This window comes from Anser anser (genome assembly GCF_964211835.1).
Source record: "Anser anser genome assembly, chromosome: 2".
NCBI lineage: Eukaryota > Metazoa > Chordata > Aves > Anseriformes > Anatidae > Anser > Anser anser.
In genome coordinates this window covers 114,469,865-114,491,472 of record NC_139721.1, presented here as the reverse complement: position 1 = coordinate 114,491,472, position 21,608 = coordinate 114,469,865, and the positions used below count along the sequence as shown (strand labels likewise).

General features: G+C 39.9%; 1 protein-coding gene and 1 long non-coding RNA gene across 7 annotated transcripts in view; both read right to left on the bottom strand.

Moving 5' to 3' along the window:
* Window positions 1–21,599, bottom strand: part of LOC310894616 — a 28,462-nt gene extending 6,863 nt beyond the window's left edge. The window contains exon 1 of the long non-coding RNA XR_014580047.1: window positions 1,012–21,599. This is a non-coding gene — a long non-coding RNA (uncharacterized lncRNA). The remainder of the gene's footprint in view (window positions 1–1,011) is intronic.
* NFATC1 (nuclear factor of activated T cells 1) overlaps window positions 1–21,608 on the bottom strand; it is a 120,372-nt gene that overhangs the window by 12,565 nt on the left and 86,199 nt on the right. The gene's annotated exons all lie outside the window — the stretch shown is intronic.

The window sequence follows — 21,608 nt, the reverse complement described above, 5'->3', positions numbered from 1 at the left end:
ATCTCCTGCCTCAGTGCTACAAAGACAGCTGAAGAGAGTAAGGCTGAGAAAAGAACTGATTTTTATTTCTAGGTTTCAGAAGGAAGGGGTTTCTCCACATGCAGGAGAAGTGATAGAGTAGCTTTAGAAAAAAAATAACCCGGGGTTTCAGCAGGAAAATGGGGAGCAAGAGAGAATCCAAAATCCCTCTGATTTATTGATTTCAGAGTTTAAAAAAAGCCAAATAAGACTGAATTTCTGTATTGATTATACAATTATTAATCTTTTTAGAAGCTCTTCCAACACTGCACATAATGAGCAATTCATCAAAGCATATTAGGTGCCACAGAAGTTGCATTCAATATAAAGGGGTCATTAAGTTTCTTGTAATTGCACATTACTGAAGCTGTTGTTAGTTCTAAATCAAATCAATGGGATGTGCATGTATGCTCTTTAATTGACTGCGTGTAATAATAGTGTGGCCACTAGTGATCATCTGGAATCCTCCAAAATGAGCCACTTTGCACTACTGCTTAAAAAAAACACCACCACCAACAAAAAACAGAACAGCTCATGTGCAGCTAGGCATATCAAATAAAGGAAAGAAATAATAACTGGGTGGAAGAATGAAGCACCTCGGGGTCATGCATGAGCATTTGCTGAGCACCCTTTTCTCTCCACAGCAGAGAACAGACAAGACAGTCAGCTCTGCTTCCTCTGAACCAGCCCCAAATCTGATGGACATCAGTAAGTGGGAGTAGCATTGGGCTTCAACACTGGCAATGTCCTGGAGACAGGTTAAAAGATATAATGGGTTTATCTGATCTGTTTCTGACTAAGGAGGGTGTTTGGTTGTTGTGGTTTTTGTTTGTTTTTGTTTTTTGAACTGGACTCTACTTGCCCTATTAACATTGCCATCACCAACACCTCCTTCCTTTATAACCCTTTTCATCAGCAAACCTCAAAATGCATGCAGAACAGAAAAGATCAATGCCAAGGTGAAAAGATCAACATCAAGATCATTATTTTTACCTTTTAGCAAAGAGGCCACCAATGCAGAGACAACACTGGCATGCCACTGTTTATATAATCTATGATGTGCCTGTGTGCTGCTTTGGGGGGCAATGGGAAATGCCTTGAAACCAGATTGGGTCACATTCCCACCTAGCCTGCGGCAAAGGCTGAGCTTTGTTTTTTAACCCCTAGCTCACAGGGCTTTTTGCTCAGGAAGATAAAATTATGGCTGCGAGATGACTCACTGAGCAGCCACAAACTGCTTGATGGAAGAGGAAGGCTGGGTGGAGCTGATGTAATTTTTAAGACAAAGACATGTTTGACGAGCTAGCTGGGGGAAATCCTCAGGTGAAGGAACACAGCTGCTTCTCCTCAGTGGTGGGCACAGAAGTAAGGGTCAGCTCTGTGAATCTGCAGGCATGGCTACAAACAGGCTGCTAAAGAAATGAAGCAGGCAAATCGCTATGTGATAAATTTGTTTGTGGCCTTATGATCTGGCCACCATCATAACATGAGTTGTACATAATGCCACAGGTTTTTATTTTAACCATTGCAGCATCTGTTGCTGAAGAAAGCTACAGCTCAAAAAGGAATACCCATCCTTTCTGTTGTGGCTCCCTGGAGAAGAGCATTGGTGGTGTTTAATGCTACTCTTGCACCAGTTTTACACCTCACTAGTAACTCCAAGGTGAAGATCTTTTCTTGATAAAATTCCCACCATTTTCCAGTTTGACTGGGAGGGTTTGACCCAAAGGTTGATTTAGTGGAGCTGCAGTCGAAACCCCTCAATGAAAGTGGGGCCTGGGGCAGCCCCAGACAGTTCTAAGCCACAGTGGGGAAACCACCAGCTGGTGTTATTAGGTGTTCTCCTCAGCACACGAGATGTAGCTCTGAAAAGTACCACAACCAGGCAGCTGCTGGACTCCCATACTCCTTGGATGCTAAAACCACCTATAGCAAGTGGGTCAAATTAGAGCAGCTGGAAGAATACTCGTATTTGCACATGGTCCCAACGTGACAGAGCTGCAAACATGGCAAAATATCTCTTCTCCCCTCTCTCCACATGCTGCAGACTGGCTCCTCAGACTGGACTGACAGAGCAACATCAGCAGAAAAAGCACCAGACATGGCTGCAAAAGTACAGTAAGAACTGCAGATAGGTTCCCAGGGAAGAAGAAACTTTGCCCTTTCCAACTTAACGCTCGATACAAAAACTGTGCAGACCTCAGTGCTCTCCATTAGAGAGGAAATTTGTTCTGCCCCAAGAATGAAGTGCACAAAACCCATGGCCCAGGGACTGGCGCTGCGTAAGTGGGAGAAAGGCACCTAAGAAAGGTATGTTGAGAGCTCTCACTTCACTCTCGAGCACTTGTAAGGACATCAAGTTTTATTTGACATGCTTGTATTGCATTTTCTGAACAACCACTTGCAATGCGTGGTGGACTTCTTTTCTGCCTCTTTTTGAGTACTTGGACTCTAAAAACCTTGCTTCTTGATAGCTGGGAGGTGACAGCACTCCACAGGCCAGGGCTGCGATCTGGCAGCACATCAGAACTTCAGTAGGAGTTTGGCCTGCACTTTGAGAGGTGCTCCAGGCAACAATATGAGCAGATGAGCTTTAATTTAAGAGTAGCTTAAAAAATTGATTAATGCTACAATGGAGAAAGCTAGCTGCTTACATCAGAATGTTAATTCGGTTCAGGTGAAAGACCAGGAGCTGAATGCATGGAGCCTCTGGAAGGCCCAGGTGACTGACTACCCATGGCTCAGACAGACAGGCTGCTCCCTGGGGGAGTTCAGCCACAACATGCGGACCCCGAGACTTAGCTGTGGGCATGCAGATGTGTACAATTTGGCTGAGTATTCAGACACAACCTGGTGACAGGAGCCAGGAAGGTCCTGAGCATGCTCATTTCTCACCGAAGTCTCTGGGAATGCAACACTTCTGAGGTTGGTGCCCTAGGACAGTCAAGGACATTTCACCGATGAAGTGAAGAAAAAAAGTTAACTGCAGCAAAGCTTTTGATGAAAGGCTGCACGAGCTGATCATTGTTTGCTCCACACAACAGCCTTTCTAGCACACCACACCTTTTGTAAAACAGTTACATGAAACAAATTATTATCTCCAGTAGCTTCCGTCTACACACATTTCTGAAATACTTTCATTCCAAACTGTTTCGAGTTAAAAGAATGGAATTTCCATTATAAAGAATGGAAACCTGGCATTTAATCGGATGGAAACCTCTGTTTCCATTTTACACAATAGGAAAAAAAATATATAGAAAGAATATCCAACATTAACTGCTAAGTAGGGAGATAAAAGATAACTAGAGGCTTGCGACTGGGAGCACTCATATGCTGCATGCATTTACCTGCATTTGGACAAGCTTCTGAAGGGTGGGTCAGACCTGTATTTGCTGTTCTCATTCGAAACCACATAAACACCTAGTTAGGAACCGGATTTTGACAGATGAAAATTCTATTTTCTTAAAAACTCACAAAATAAATACGTTGATTTTTTTTTCTTTTTTCCAAAGCATGGACTAAAGGCTCTTCTGGTCAAGACACAGAGCAAATATTTACAGGTGCTGGGGAGACACCATTTCCTCCCTTTAGGCTTCAACCTAGTGTCTGCCACATAATTTTATCCATTCAATGATTTTTTTTTCCAGCCATCTGCCAAGAGGAAATAACTTTGCTGTATTGGGAGTCTGGGAATCCTAGAAAACAATCTTAAATCCATAAAATAATTGAAGTGCAGTTTTACTGAGCTGTTCAGTTCGATTCTGATTTTTATTACAATGTCAACAAGAGTTTAATTTGTTTTAAAGTTTAGGTTCTTAAATCTGAGTGATATACGGTAGTTTACAGCTTGCTGGCAACAGCTACTGTGGAAAAAAAAATGGAAAGTGCATATAAAGGCGGTTCTAAGTTTGACATTGTGAAAGCAGGGAGCAGTGCCAAGAGCAGCAAACAGCATGGCTTTCCCAATCCTGGCTGGCTTTAGGGACTGCTTGCTATTGACATCAGTCGCTATGGGATACATTTCCCTGCTCTAACAAATCCAATCTGGAGACTGTAATTAAAAATGAAATGTCTCAAAGTGTAATTTCTTTCCCTAAAACATTTACAGATGTTAACTAGATTGCTAGTGGTGTGAGATGTCTGTGGGCGGACATCTTCCTCTTTATCTGCTGTGTCAAAGAGGAAGATTTCTTTATTAAAACCAGTTCTAAAGGTAGCATCTTTTCCGTGTATGTCTTTACGTGTGGGGTGGTGATGGCAGTGCTGTCTTTTTTTCTAAACCACTTGCTGAACTGAAAGGTTTGGAGGTGTTTTTCATTTATTGTTTCTTCTTTTGTTTTTCTTTTGGAAGTAGTCTTCAGAGTTACCCTGACTGAAAAGTGAAGGTATTCAAAACATCTAGAAATGTCATCGCTTAGCAGTTAAGAAATATCCCATTTGAGCTTTACAATTATACTACTACTACTACCTACTACTAGTAATAATAATAGTAGTAGTGATGTAAGTTTTTTGCTTTAGTGACTTTCCATCAGTATCTTTGGCTGGTGCTCTTTCCTAAGTGCTGCTAAAAGCATTTATGGGAGCATGCTGGACGAAGGGGTAAACCGATCTGCTTTATGTGCACATGGGACGCGAGCAGGGAGAACACAGAAACAGCCAAGGTTTTAGAAATGTGAGTCCCTGGAGAGGCAAGAGAGGGTTCTCTGCTGGCGGAGGAGGGTGCTGGCAACAACGCTGGTGGGCACAGGACTGCCCACGTGCCAGCTCCACTTCTGCAGCACCAGCCAGGTGCAACACTGCTGTCGGCAAGCACCTCGTGAGCTGCACAGCCAGGTCGTGTACCAGCACCCTGCAGAAGGTGATGGCTAAAACATTCGTTTCTGGCACAGGCAGTCCAGACACGGTTGTCTGCTTGGGCCTTCCCCCCACACCTCTTCGCCCTTTTTTTTTTTTTTTTTTTTTTGTAACTGGCTTTGATTGGAGCCAGAGCCTTGGGTAAATCAGAGGAATTTCTATATTTTTTCTGAGTGCTGTGAGCCCTTGCTGTTTTCCGGTACCTACTTCCTGCCATATCTAAAATAACAGCAGCTGCATGGGCCTGATAGAGAAGAGCTCCAGGGGACATATTCTCACAAATGGGGTGGGAAAGAAGAAAAAAATAAAAAAAAGACAGTTATTGGGGAGCTGATAACACACACAGCCAGCATCAGATTCATTGTTAAGAGTCGATAGTACTGTAGGCTGTGGATGTTGTTGTCAGAACAAAACAAACCCTGTAAAACAGCCATGGGAATGATAAGTCTCCATGTCTACTGGGATAACAGAGGTAGCTTTACAGCACTTGTCCTATTGTATGGAGTATCGTGCCTCGATTAGCTAATGTCTCTGAGGGCCAGATAAGTAAGGATGAATGTCCTGCACTAGAAGCTTTCATGCTTTCTCTTTGTCATGGCTATCTATGTATAGTTGCAATAGAAAGCCTTGAACACATAAAGAAGGCCCTCACAGCAGAAAGAAACATTACAGAAAATGGAAAATTGTTGAAGTTAACCCATTTTCCATGGAGAACGCATGGTGCAGCGTTGTCGTTTTTTCATTATGGACTGCAACACAAATGAGTACAGCAAGTCAAGAGACCTCCGAAATAGCACAGATAGACCTGTGCTACAATGAACAGATGAAAACAGGACTCCTGGCCTCAGCAACACTGAAAAAGCTTGGGCAGAACTATTAAATTATTTGCCAGACATTGTTGTGAAACAACTGCTTAGTAACTAGTTACTCCAGGAGAGAAATTTCTTTTTCCTACTGGTATAATGTGGGATACAAACACATGCGGTGGATTCACCCAAAATATACTTCTCTGCATTCAGTTTGTGAGAGCATAGTGCTCCTTGAGATCCCTTTGGCCTACACCATGTAACCAACACAAACATTGCTTTAAATATTAGCACACCCAAACAACCAGAGGAGCTCAGTGGGGGTTCTTTAAATCTCTGCAAGTCGGTCACACTGCATAAACAATACTGATAGCATTTCAAATTACTGTATGTGTTGTTAACCTTTACATATTAATTTAACAAAACCTTTTATCATCACTCTGGAAACTATAACTTGTGTCCACATCAACTTTGGGGCCTATAAATTTTCACCGAGTATTAGAGATTTTCATGAATATATATATATATTTTTCTGCATAGGACTTTTTTAAGAGCATTAAGTGAAAAGTTCTATTGACGGAAAATAGGAATCTGATCAAAAAAGCACAGAAGAATTCCTAGTGAATTTAATGGGCTTTGCATCAAGTTCTTACTAAACACAGGCAGCTATGTGAAGCACATCTACAAAAACACAGTGAATAGCTCTGATGGGTTGGCAGGAAAGAATCAGTCACTGTATTGAAAACAAGCTATATTGCTGATTATCCCCTAACCATTATTTAAAATGTTTTCATTTTGATGTACAAAAAAGGCAAGTAGATCTGTTCTATTAATTTTTCATAAATTTTAAAGCATATACAGTTTCTCTGGTATCAGGAGACTTCTAACTCTCAGAAGACTACCACAGGGAGACAACATTTCTGTGTTTACTGCAGTGTGTTGGTTTTAATGCATATGTGTGCTGGTACAGTTTGATCCCAGAACCCTAGCCTGTTCCTAAGTAATAGTGAAAAAACACACATAAGGTTTTAGTAGCATGTGTTTTTTCTTTTTGTAGTTCCTATATCATGTCTCTAGGCCTCAAAATCCTTCATCCACTTGCTTAGGTTGAGTACACAGCTCAACTGCCAATTTTAATTTGTTAAAACAAGATGATGTTAAGCTACATGATTCTTCCTATCCCTGCAAGAGGCTCCTTGAAACACGAATCGTTGCTGGTTCATCTTCAGGTAACAATAACTGGAATTATACAAAGTGGCCAAGTTTAGACAGACTAAAGAACATTCTAGCCTAAACTCGCAAAACCTAAACCATTTAAAAATATTTTTTTGCAAAAAATAAATAAATCACTCAACAATACAAAAAAGGGAATTTGTATTTCTTTCTACCAAAGTAGAAGAAGTTAAAAAACATGATGTACCACCTAATCCTCTTTTAAACACTTTTACAGCTGTGCTATATTACAAATGCTTACATGGTAGTATATTTATGGTAAACTTAAGGAATTTTGGAGTATGATTCATATAGACTATACTAGGTCAGATCACAGAAAGAGATAATCTGTTATCATTCTCAGCTTTTGTTCAAGAAAGGGCAACCACAGTGAAGGTCAGAGACAGACTCAAGAGCCGCATTACAATTATTTACTGACGTGACACTGGAAAGAACATCACATAGCTACATGTAACACAGCTTGGACTTTAGACACAGGAAAGAATAGTTCATTTTATGCCACTGATCACAGCCAATGATTAAAATATTTTGGAAAAGCCCTACTGTTTCTTATTCTGCAAACCATGTTTTCATTATTGGTATACCAAGAAATTTATGAAGTCCATTCATAAAAATCAATTTCCTTTACTGATTTCCACTGGCATGTGAGATACAGATACATAATACAAATACAAGTCTGTAAAGGAAGAGAAAAAGATATACAGAAATGTTTGCTTGTACTTAAAAGTGGAGTAATCTCAAGTGAGGATGTAGCTTGAAGAATTATCTCTACATTCATTCTTAAATAAAAGAGTTTAGGTTCTGAACACATAGAAATCAGTGCAGATGCACTACATCACAATGAATCTATGCTTATTTACTGTAGTAGTCTCTGTCAAGAATAACTGAAAGTTCTCCCACTCTAAGATTTTCATTTTGCAGCAGCAGTGTACAATCTAGACATCCTTTTCATGTTATGAGAAATAGTCATACATAGACATCTTAAGGAATTCTTGCAACCATTTTAGTGTGTTAAACTGTGGGGTTTTCTACCTATAGTGGTGCTTCCCCTCAATAAAAGGTTTTCATATGGAATTTAAATCTGTCTTTGGAAAACTTTCTGAACGCTGACATTTCAGAAAAGAGTTACAAGGAGGCAGTGGCCGAGATAGCGCAGGGGACCATGCACAACTGAAAGCACGACACAGCCTCATTTGAAGTCAGATGAATCTGCCAGCTCCTCCATGAAACAAGCTCTTAACTAACAGCACAGAAAGTATGTTGATTGCTGAAGAAAGCCAGATTTCATCATCAGGGAAACCACAGATTTAGCCCCTGAAACATCAGATATATGGCTGGCTGACGTCTAACTGTCTGACTGAAAGTTTTTAAGGTTACAACTCACACAATCTGACATAGGTAGTCCTATATCTGAAGTCCTACGACCTTCCTGATTAAAATACAAGAGACTAAGTTTCTGTTTCCAATTTCAAAAGCCGTTATTTTCTGAATATTCGTAGAATTATAGAATCATTCAGGTTGGAAAAGACCTCTAAGATCACCTAGTCCAACCCTCATCTAACAACTAAAGAAATGGTTCATCCATTTGTAGTTTCCTTAAAAGAAAATCCTGCAGCCCTATCAAAAGTCTATTTACTTTTCATACTCTATTTTGTGTTGAGTGCTTGAATTCATAATATTCTTTAAAATAATAAACTCTACCCTCCTAGCTAATCTGTTATACAAAGTCAGGCCCTGTTGCAGCAAACTATTGGGGAAACAGGGTGCATTTTGCAGCACCCAGATGGACAGAGACCTCAGGTACTAGATCTTAACAATCAACAAAACACTTCTGGATCAACAGTTGCATTTTGTTGCTTCTCTGGTTAAAAATGGTGATATTCCCCAAAGTGAAACTCAGTGCTAGAGAAGAGCTGAGAGAGGAGTTTTCTTTTTCAGTTGAGCAGATGATTTTATTTTTTTTTAAGTATATGAGTGATTTTGGTCTGGAAACACTTACAAATTTTTGATGAGACACCATTCAGTCCAGGTGTTTTTCCCAAGTTAATATTAAATATAGCTTTGGAAACTTCAGCAGATGTTCATTTATTTTTCTAGTTACAACTCTTTTTTGTTTTTGCTACTACTTGGTTAACTAGCTGACTCTAATTGATTCTTTCATACTGTGATTCATAATGTGTTGTGAATCTTCTGTTAATTTACTTGTTACTCTCTTATTATTTTCCCTGATTTAACACATCCTGTTTTAGAACATCCATTGAAGATGATGGAAAAATTTTACATGGCATTTGGATCACGTCCTGAATGTAATTTGAATGCCATCTTTCCAAAGTTGCAAAGTAAGGGGATTTCCTGTTTTATTCTTCAATCATATAACCTTGAAAATGAACCTTTCAAAATCCTTCTGTGCCTTATCAAAGGCCAGTCACTTCTACTCCTTCCTGCAATATTACTTTTTCTGCGTAATTTCTATTGGGGAAGAGCCAATGAACAATCTCAGTTTTTCTCTTATTTTTAATGAATGCCCTGTTATATTGTAAGAGAAGTCTTAAACTGATACAAAAAATTCTCACAGTTCAGGTGATGTGACTCTATTTACTCAAGTAGTACTCCCCCCCACCTTCTATTTCAACTTATTTCTGACTTTTGGGGGGCTCCCTACAGGAGTTCTCTCCATTCATTGGTAATGTTGAAGCCCTTCCCCTACTCCTCAGAAAATATGGCAATACAGCATAAAAATAACTCCCAAGGAAATGCTGCCCCAGTGGAGATGGGCCACTGAAACCTCCCATCTCTATGCAGTGCAGTAGTCTCACTGCAGATCAATATGGACAAACAGATTGGCTCTTCTAACTTGAGCAGTAACAGATACACACTCTCCTCAGCCAAATGAACAGGCAAGTTAATCTACTTTTAAAATGTACACATTTACCATTATTGTAGGATTATTAGTCCCCATTGCATAAATTTAGCAGGACCAAGGCAAAGGTGATTCATTTTTATCCTTGGGTACATCAATTAACGATTCATGAAAGCTCTTTTATTTAGGTATCACTTAACCTTCCTAAAGCTAATGAGCACATTGCTTATTTCATCTTCTCCTTATATTTTTCTCTACAGGTAAACTATTTTGAGGCAAAATGGACTGTTCTTTAGATATACTTTCCTGTGGCAGTCAAATCCTGGGCTAACTACTACTCATTTGTACTATTTCAGTTTTAGACAAACTCTTCTCTCTCACACCCACACTCACCTTTTCCCCTCTTCTTCCAAAATTCATCTTTTTTTTTTTTTAATGGGGATGTTATATTTAACCTTTCTCTCATTTCTCTTTTTCTCAAGCCTTCTTTCGTTCTAGTTACACCACCATGTAGTTTCACAGTCATCCTCTAAGTCTGAAACTTTCAAATGTGTGCTAACCATGCTACACCATGAGAAAGCTTCCATATTTTTAGTATGTTCCCCAAGTAGAGAAAAATTATATATACACATTGCATGTCACAAAAGGTCTCAGTCACCTAACTGTGCTAAGTCCCTGTCCCAAAGCAGCCCCATGCAGAGCCCCCACCTTGACTGCGAGTCCTGGAGTCTCGTCATATAGATCTGACTCGGCCAGCAAGCATGAACCTACTCAGTGATTTCACATCAGAAAACAAGCAATCAACAGAAGCAGCCGAGAGTTGCAGGGTTGCAACTATTTCTGGATTTGTAAACTAGCTATTAAAATAATGCAAAAAGATGCTGTCACATTAGCATGTTTTCTGGTAAACCTTATTCCTCAATTTCAGCACTACTGGTTCTACTTTAGTATTTTACTTTACCATTACTTACTGTGAAATATTTGGGATATTGGATTGCACAAATGTAAGTCTAAACCTTCTGCAAAGGAGACAGTCATCTTTACCTCCATAATTCTGGCTATATGCTGAATAGAGCGGAAATCAGCCCAGCTTGTCTGACAACAACGGAGCTTTGCAGGTTCATGCCAAGTGGTGATCTGACACAGTATGTCCAGGTTTTAGTCTATGGTTTAAATAGACTGTAGCAGTTGTTTGTCTGGCCTGCAAAAGTGTAACCTGGGTTTCTGGAAACAGTGGGAGACCTCCTTGAAAATTTTTTGAAGCAGTTGTTGCTGCCTTGTTCGTCCACTGATACAAAAAGCATAGTCTTGCAGTGCATCACACTTTCTGCCCTGGAATCAGCTTTGCTTCTTTTTCCTTTATTGTGAGTTCTTTACCTAGTAATTAAGAGACTGGAGTGGTAGCAGTGATCTCCATTTCTGGTGATCCCTCCGGAGCCCACTTTATAAGAGACTGTGCAGTGCCTGGGTGAAGAACACCGAATCAGAGTTTAGACTTGTTAGACCTTTCTGCAAAGCCTGGTATTAGGTCGCATCAATTCTTGCAACTTCAGGAAGGCCTTTGATTAGCAGGACCCAAAAGAAAACTGTATAGTCTGTATTAACAGTATTACAACTGTACTAACAGTTAATAAATTGGGGGAATTTCTCAAAAGAAACGAAAGAAGCAAGATGGAAAAAAAAAACAGGACCAGTTTCTCTGCTAACCTCTTTCTATATGACAATTTCACATGTAGACGTTTTAGATTGAGAAGCACATTTGAGCCTCCCAGTACCACTAACCCAAAGACATACGACTATGTGGAGAAGCTGCCTGGGTAAGTTGTTAACGGCTAATGCAGACACAACAAGGTGAAAGCCCTCAAGTGAACAACTGAATCCAAGTGCAGTCTGGAACATGGTGGAACACAAGAGTTGTCACAGCTAGGACTGGAAAAAAAAAGCCATCTAAGAGAGAAGAGATCACCTTTATCAGTTCCTTCAGTTTTCCAAAAGAATAGCCAGATAACAAATGTTCAGATGCCTGAAAATCATTCACCAACAGTGACAACTGCAGCTCAGAGGCGTGCAACAGAATGGAGCCAGATTTCAGAGCTGCAACAGACATTTCAGTAAAGGAACTGAGCACAACTGAAGACCCACAGGATGGGCTTCTCCACTTAACCTCATGTTTCTAGGAAGTTTATCTCAACAGACACCTGCAGGATTTTCAGAGAATTCAGTCATGAGCAGAAGTGATTTACCATGACTCTCACCCACCACAACTTCAAATAAGCAAAAGTACTAGTGTACTAAATCTTACATCTCATTACATATATTGGTGTGTGCATATTTGCACACATACATATATATATACACACAGTCATGTACTTTATGTGTTTATGGACTTGCATATACAGGATAGAAATGAAAGTTTAAATAACTACTTTGCAGTTTTGCATTTTGGGAGGCTTCACTTGTGATCCAAAATAGCATTTTTTCTACCTCTTAAGTAATTTGCAGAAGATTTTACTCACAAGGTAGCAACGAAATGCATATTTTTTTCCAGAAACAGTAGAAATAGAGCTGACTGCTGCTTCCAGGGCATTAAAATCAATTAGTAATATGTACTGCAATATCTATTCTGCAACCAGAAAGATATCACAACACTTAGAAATGGAACAAATCTTTACCCTTAGCTCCCACAGAAAGCTAACATCAAGAGAAACTTGAACAGCATTGACATGAAGAGTGAAATCTTGTCCTCTTCATTCTCATATGACTGCTGAAGGGCTAAAACTAAATAGAGAAATCATACTTCAGTGGTGCAAAGGCAAGACAAGAGAGGAATGTTCTTCTACATACATGATGTTTGGAAACAAAATTTAAAACTACATAAGAACCAAAGAATTGAATCCACTAATTCTGGCCTTTGATAGCCTGTAGAGTTGCTTTCCAAGACTTTTCAAATGCTCATATTGTAATTCATGTGGTTAGGGACAATACAGTCTGGGAATTTTGATATACATTCAGCATCATCTCACTTTCTGGTATTTGTCTAGCAGTAGGCTTAGAAATATGGAAAATGTAGAAGACCTACTAACAAAACCAAGCCTGTAGAGCCTGTTTGGGCCAGCTCTCTGGTTTGCAGGCAAACCCACCCAGGCTGTGCAACAAGGATTAGGCCCATGGTTTCCCTACACTATTTCTTACTCACTATTTCCAGGTATTTTCAAAAATTAGACTTTGCAGGTTTTCTCAGTTACAGAGGAGGAGGGGAACATTTTGAGCCCCCCCCCCACCTTTTTTTTTTATTTTTTTAAATTTTTTTCCAGAGATAAGCTTTGTGTGGAAAGCATGTTTCCCCTGCAATCAGCATTAGCTCCTCAGGGAGGAGAAAGATCAGAAGTAGGGTTATCAAATAGTCCATTCTCAACAGCAATGGTCAAGCCACTATCAGGCCTGTGACTGAGCCCCCCAGTTTTCCAGCAGATGTAGACGGGACAATCAGCTGTGCTGCGCATAAACCTCCCAGAAAAGACTCCTTCTCTGTGTGCCTATCAATGACTAGATTGCAATGAATGCGGCTATTATGCATTTTAACTACCAGCCATACGCCTGGTGCTGTTTCCAATGAACCCAAAGGGAATGGTGTTATTGACTTAAGTGGGAGCAGAGGCTGGCCCTCTGCTACTTTGCGATCTAGCAACATTACAGCTTGCTAATGCTTAGCCAAGTGCACTGTACGTGAAGTCAGTGAATTTACTCATGAACGCGCTTCCTCTGGCACATATGTGTTGCTGGGCTGGTTGCTTCAGTCTAACTCTTCCTGGATGTATCAGGGGTCTGTATGATACTCCTCCCTGTGGAGAAGATGGATTTTTATAAAACAACTTCCCCGGAAATGATTTGCCAGGAGGGGTTCAGGACACGAAAGCACAGAGTCCATACATGAGCCACACAGCCACAGCTGACCAGCTAACACTGCACGGCTCAGCAGAAACGTTTCAAACAAACATATTCCTAAAATGAATTGCATCGGAACAAAGCTTTCTCACGAAGCTTGTGCTTCTGCAAGCCACATATTTTCCTTGGCACTATTCCAGGCTTAAAAGCAAATGTAAATGTTACAAAGGCTCAGATACAGCAACTTCTTCTTCCCTGATCGCCAAGGAAAACTTAAAGAAAATAACCCACAAAACCTTTACCATTTGAAACAGCAATGCCAACAGCCATCATTATGGAAATAGGAGAATGAATCAGACATGGAAGTGAGGTGCAATTTCTTCTCCAGCTAATTGCACAATGACTACCAGGGCTGCAGTGTGAAGCTGGCATTCAGTTGAAAAGAGGTAGTATAATGTGGCTTCAGCTGTATACCAAATGACTTGAAATGCTTAGTAAGAAGGTGTGTGCGCAGAGCACATTAAGCAAAGGCTGGGTTTTGTACACTAAAAATACTCTGGGTTATCAAAACATTGCAAAGCACAGCCTGCGGATTTCTACGGCTTTCCCATCATTTGACACGCTCCTGCTCCCAACACCAGTGCCCCCTTATGTGTCTGCCATCACTGAATGAAGGTGGAGGCATTCAGGTCTTCTCTGAAGGAACTGGACACTTTCTTGAAAGCTCAAGACTCAAGGACTTCCCTGGACATCTAAGTGTGGATGATAGAAGAAAGCAAAGCTCATTGCTAGATGAACAGCATACTGCAGCTAAGAGGTAGGAAGGTCTGCTTTGTTGGTCAACTGGGGCTGGAGAAAATCGGGAAGTGACACCTAGTCTGGCCATTTAGTCTTTTGGGAGCTGTCTTCTAGTGAGCCTCCAGGGAGACTTGATTCATCTAAACCTGCTAGAAACAGCAAAACCCCATCCCTGGTCCTGAGGGTGTGTGGCTTTATGTAACAGGACACCCCTCAAACCCAGACATGCAAGTCCACCAAAGGTCTGACACTAACAAATTACTTCAGTCCTCCCTTACTCATCGCGTACAACTGAAGTCCCAAATGTTAACGACTCAGCATGTTTTATCACAGTAGCATGTACACTTTCAATCATCATTAGAAACGAGGAGGGTCTAGACACAGGCACCAAGCCAGATTAAGTAAAACTTTCCATGAGGAAAGCTATTTGTTTTCTCCTAGAACTGCTACGCTAGGCCAAGAGGGAGGGAGGGAAAAGCTCACACAAGACAGACCAAAGTGTAGACAGTGTTAGTGAACTTTGCAGACTACCTGCATGTTGTTCTAATGACATCTGGACTACTGGAAATCACAAAATGCACTCAGGAGTTTTCAAAAGCATAATTGTGGCAGCAGCAGACTAAACTTAATGCCTCAAGAGCCAATCACTTTAATCATGAAGCTGAGATGTATGAAAAAGGATACATTTCAGCAAAAGAATAATTCTGTCTGCTATGGTTCCTGTTCAAATAAACTATATCACCAAACCACGTGCATTTGAAGAATACAGAGGAATAATAATAAAAAAGAACATATGGTTTAGAGGCAAAAAAAAAAACTTTCATATATACAGAATAGGAGATATATGGACTTGTCAGACATCTAACAGTTCAACACTGTAAGCAATTCATGGGAATGACATTAGCAATAGCTCATGTTACATCCAGGAGTTACAGCTTTTACTGCAAAAGTTATTTTTAAAAGAGCCATGTTTAAAATGAAATGGCTGGCAGGGCTGCAGCTTTCAGTAACACTTTACCTGTGGTTTTGCCACTTTTACATACTTATTGGGGGCTTAATGCTCCCAATTTACCTTTTCAGAGTAAAATAAAAGTTGCAATGAGTGCATTCATTGGCATGGTACTATAAAACTCACAGCTGTGCAAAGACAATCACAAGAACAAAAGCCTCCTTGTTTTAAAAAGGATGATGATGTGGTTTTGATACTTTCTGCTAGCCATGTATCTAAACATCAGATAACTTTGTTTATGGTTTATGTATTTTGATCTTACTACATAAAGATTTATAGCTCAGATCAAGTTAAGATCAGAACAGAAACCTTTATGAAAGTGTCTGTGTGGAGATGAGGAGGCTGAATTAATACACAAAACTTCAGACAAGAGATCTGTCTTTCAGATACTGTTAATCCAGTTCTGGCACCTACAAATGACTTGGGGCATTCTGGAAAACAGTTTTTTAAATTGAGGTTGAAATTCTGGCCCCACTGCAGTCAATAGGAGCTTGCTGCTGCCTTCAGCGTGGCTGTGACTTCATCACAAAATTCTAGATTAGAAAAAAAAGAAAAGGTGAAGAAACTGAGGTCTTCTTCAGCTTCTTAACTGAAGTGTAGTTTTATTAAAGAATCTTCCAGAGTGCTATTTTGCTTTTCATTAAAAAATGCTTTTGTAAAGTTTTATGTACTAATACAACGAGTTGGGATCACAGTGTGTAAAATACACCTTGAAACCTGCTGAGAATATAAATCATAAGCCTTTTTCCTGTTGGTACCAATGTGTTTCTCCCTTGCTTTTTAGAAACAGCTTAATTTTGATCCGTAATGAAAACAAATTTCTTTGGTGTTTCTAATGGCAGGAAATAATTTCACAACTGAATGTCATGCTGCTGCAGGTAAAAATGCAACAGCTTTGGTTTCAGGTTACAACCTGAAAAGTTTCTCGGCATTAGCATGCCTAATTGTACTCTCTCTATCCTGGTGAAATAAAAAGATTTGGAGATTCTGCGTTCCACCCAGACTACAATAGGTCCAGGAAAAGGAAATGGGGATGAGGAAGGTAATTTCAAGTCACCTTTAGCATCTCCTGTTGTGAGCCTGGCTCACAACTTCCTGAAAGCTGTGTGAAAGTAACTCCATCAACTATGGCTTGGGGTTTCTTCTACCACTAAGAAAAGCAGTCAAAATTTGGAAAAATTATCTGAGCTGCCCTGGTCAACTGAAAAGGATTCTTTCAAGAAAAGACTACCACAGCTTTTGACCCAGGTCCCAGTTAGAAGGCAGGAGAGAAGAGCATATTCATAAGTGAGATATAAATTAAGGTGAATTTTCATATTCCCTTGAGATAATGACTGGTTCAAGGGACTAGTAAGAGTTCTCATCAGCTCATAGATTGTCCAAACCGGCCACCTTTTTGGGCAACACTAATTCCACTTTATCCCTCAAAGGGCTGTACAGCACATTAGACTCATTGCTCCCCAAATAAAATGTTTAGTCTTAAAAGCAACTATCTGCATGGACTTGCACTGAAGATGTCCCTCAAGCTGATAAATCAGCCTTCCTGTTTGCCTGTTTAAGGATTTTCCATGCGCCCCACCACTTTAGCACCCTGCACTACTCCCAAGTTAGATCTGAAAGGGGAAAGTCATGTAACCTTTGCTGTCTAGGGCAGGGATAGCACAGGTACAGGAAGCCAGCATTAGCCCTGGAATGATGTGCCAGGGTGCCCCAAAGTGCCACATGCTGCTGTAAGAGCTTCTGGCAATAAGGACAGGAGACACCCCCTCTTCTGCTGCAAAGAACCATGGGTTCCCATAGGGGACCAAAACCAGGCATAAATGTCACATTTCAACTACTTCGTTGAGACCGTTCTTTTAAACAGCACACCAAATCTTGCTCTGAACACAGCAGAGGGAGTCAGCCGTAATCTTTGTTTGGAGGTTGAACTTGTAATTGCTTGAAATGAGTGCTGGTATACAAGCCAGATTGTTTTCAATATCAAGAGCATAGCCATAATATATCAGGTATCACTTTACAGGGTGAGTTTGAAATATGTTATACATTTTGAATCATATATGCACATACTGAAATGGACAGGACATTTAATGAGTAACCCAGGTGGCTACTGCAGATTTTGATTTAAAACAAGATTGCCAAGACCAAAACTTATTTGCCAAAATGGAAATCTCTTTGGGTGCTCCCTTTATATCAGTTCAGCTGCCCACCATTACAGAAGCAGAGAAATGTCATGTACAGGATATATATTTATATATACTCACTGACTATTTTTTTCCATCTATGCTCTGTAGTATAGATGGACTATATTTGGAGATATTCCAGACCAAAAGGAATGAATATTGCTTTGGTCCCATAAACTGAAACCAAAAAAATTCTGTTTATACTTGGTCCAAGATTGCTACACGTATATTAGATACATAAATCATATCTCCCCAAAATGGAAAACAATCAACCAAAACTTTACCAAATATCATCTGGCGTAACTAGTTAGGTATTTTATTTTTCCAGTAGTCACGTAAGTATGTTAGAGGTCCATACTTCACACTTTTCAAATGTACCTTCAGGTAAAACTGAAGGTATTAAACAGTTACAAGACACTGTGAAGATACTCTTTTTTATGGAATGATGCTTTGAGAACTTAAATTTTCATGTCATTAAAATAATGCGTTACTTTTGAACTACTTTAGGGATGGGGGAAAGAGCTGATGTATTTAGAGTAGTAGGGAGGGAAACCAGTTAAGTACATCTGACCTCTCTCTCGCTTTCACATTGTTCATTGATACAAGTTTTAAAAAAAATTTAAATTATGCTATATGAATGGATCTGAACTGAAACAGCAAAACAACAAATTATAAAGAAGTGGAGCAGCAATCTATTAAAAAAAGAATAACTGTCTTTGTTCACCAATATGATTTTAATTCTGATTTTCAGAATATAGTTCCAAATCATATATATCCCACTTTTCCAACAAGGAAAGCATTTAAAGATGGATACAACATTAACAAGAAACAATGGTGATTGCTTAAAACTCCTATTCCAAAAAATAAATAAATCAAGCACGTGAAAAATAAGTTGCTCCTATTCAGAACTACTCTGTAAAAAGCATATTCTCCCTCTAGGCTCCGCCTTATTCTATTTACCAGAGGTCTGAATGAGACTGCTCCAGGCACAACGGCACTGCATACATGGAGTATGTATCTCAGTGAATGGCATCTACTGGGACACCAGGATCCATTATGCTGTTTTCTAGGCAGTCACTGTTGTGGTCAAACTGCCCTTTGAGACTGTGCCAGCTCCCATCTGACATCTTAGCTCCCCATAAGTAATAGGTAAACATGAGATGAGGATTTTTTACTGAGACAGGATGAGTTGATTAGATAGTTGCTGGGGAGGTTAAGATGGTATCAGGTGTGGCTTCAAGTCATGCTTACTCTGGTCTATGGGTGGATTGCTTGCCACCCAGCGTGGCCCCCACTGCACTACCTGACCCACAACACAAGGCTTCCTTCCCCTTTTGTGGGCTGGACCCACCTATTGGACCAATGGGATATGGTTCCATGAGCTGACCCAGGGGAAATCTATGTAGGTTTTGCTATTTTGGGCAGGTTAATTTTCCATTAGCCTGCTTTGCCATGTCATAATCAATTGATATTACTCAAAGGAAGCATTAAGAGCATGTGGCTAAGCACAAGATGGATTGAGGCCACTCCTTCTATGGAGAGCCTACAGTTCCATCAGATGAAATTTTGTGAAATCATCGTCTGCACTGGTATTTTAAGGTTGCCTCTATGAATGCCTATAGCATGGGATGTAAACTGGCTTCCACTCTGACCTGCAGTTTTGTGCTTCTGTTCTGTGTGTCTGAGGTATGACAGGGATGTGCACGGTTTGAACAGAGGGTCTTGGCCATTACATACCTCACAAGCTGTGGTTACTACCTTCAGCTCCCCTGTTGCACACTTCCTCTCTCTGCCCAAATACGGGGAAAAAAAAAAAGATGGCAGTAGTCTTTTCTTGACTTCTACAAGGTCTTCATTTTGTCAATGCAAGGTACAGGGTAGATGGCCTTTTCTGTAGGCAGTGAGATAGGGCATAGATAGGTAATGACAGCCCATGTGGATTGGGCTGCATCAGTCGGAAACAAACCTAAATATCAGTTTAGACACAGAAGAAGGACTTCCTCTAGTGACCATTTCTGATTACCCTTAGAGAAAACTGCCATTGTTTAATTTTTTGGAATTACATTTTTTTTTTCCTATTACATATTGTTACCATGACTGTTATGTCTATGAATTTTTTCTTGGTCTATAGTTCTTGTGGTCAGCCACAAAAGGAGTCTGATAGCCTGCTCAGTGCCAAAGGGAAATATATCTGGATTTGGCTAGCTGGAAAGATCTTCAAAGTCAACTCTAAGTATCAGTGCAGATGTACACAGTGGCTTCTACAATTACTTTCGATTATCCATCGGAGGACTGGTGTGCACATGTGTCCAGAAGAGGGAATGGAAGAAAAATGGTTAAGGACTAAAGCATTTCTGCTTTGTCAGAGAGAATGAGCAATGCTGAAAAAATTAAAACCCGTGTCCCAAACTATACTGCAGTAAAATTCCTCTGCTGCTTCAGGAGAAACCTGAAGTAGACATAGTTGAGGAGCTTCATCCTCCACCTGTGATCTGTAGTGCCATCTCTCTAGCAGAGACCAGACAAAGGTAGCTTTGGTAGTGCTGTGAGAAAAATGGTTGATGGATTTTGGAGAGATAAGGCCTCTCTGACTGACCATTTTTTGTGCTTTTCTAGAGAGACAGACATAGACTAGGTTTAGATTCTAACTGTAATTTCTTCCAGCCACACACAACTTCTGGTTTCTCTCAAAACCAAAATTTGGGCATGTTTTTTTTGTTTTGGTTTGTGTACATTTCTTGTTTGGTTTGTTGAAAATCTTGTTCCTCAAAACACACGTGGTAAAAATGCACATTATATGAGGGAAACCTTGTCACAAAAGATGTGTTGTGCATAACTTTAGTGAACTGAACTCCTAAAGTTCCTTTTGACCTTTCTATCATGCAATGAATAATAACTTCTGTTGAGAAAAATAATTTTCCCAGAGTTGAAAAGCAAAAGGCTGCAGCTCAAGCTCCAAAACATTCATTTGTACTCCTAATTCAGTGAGTATCATGCTCTTTAAAATAGAATGACTAAAAATTCTTTTTTTTAAAAAAAAAAACCAAAGTGCCATGAACTGTCTTTAAATTCTCCCTAAAAGACAATCACATTCAGATGTTCCTTGGCACCAATTAGTTTCAATGCAGCCATTTCAAAGGCATTTTTTTTTTAAATAGCATGGTATACTATATAGTTATACAGCAATTGGAAGGGAACTCACGTACTGCATTAAGGTGAGGGTTCAGAATACTACTGGGACACTTAGCAGCAAGTGCTAAATCACAGCTCAGTGAGGTCACATAATCAAATTCCAGAGTACCCCTTTTATTATGTTCAGCTAATAAATCTTTGGCAGCTGGCATCTGACAAGTTCATCACAGCATTTTAACATTTCAGTGGTGCGTGTAGAATATATATGCATAGAAAATCTTACAAAGAACAAGAAAAAAAAAATCAGCAGCAAGTCCACAATCAGAACAGAAGAAAAAGTAGTCTTAATGTCGGATACCACCAGACTGAAAAGTTACACTGAAAGATGTGCCTCCATTTTTAATTTGAACTTTCTCAACTGAAGGAGAGCAGTTTATCATTTAGTTCCAGTGAGCAGATTTGTGTATCAGAAGTTTCACTGCATTATGGATGGGACAATGTTAAATATGTTTTCACTGCAGTTCCACAGGTCACTGGCATGGGCATAAGCCAAGACCATACAGTTAACATTATTGCAATATAGCTATTGGTCATGCAGCTAGCTCTATGGTAATGAACAACACTTACGGCTTAGATAATATGGTTTCATTATTGCAAGTGAAATTAAAGAACCTTTTTCCATACAGAAAGAAACCAAGCAAAACTCTCCATCACTCCACCAGGCTGTTAATTAAACTTTTTTTCCACCGGGTTTCAAAAGGAGGAGGGGGTTAAAGGAACTCACTGATACAGAAACATGGTTGAACGCAAACCTCTGCGCTGTCGAAGACTTA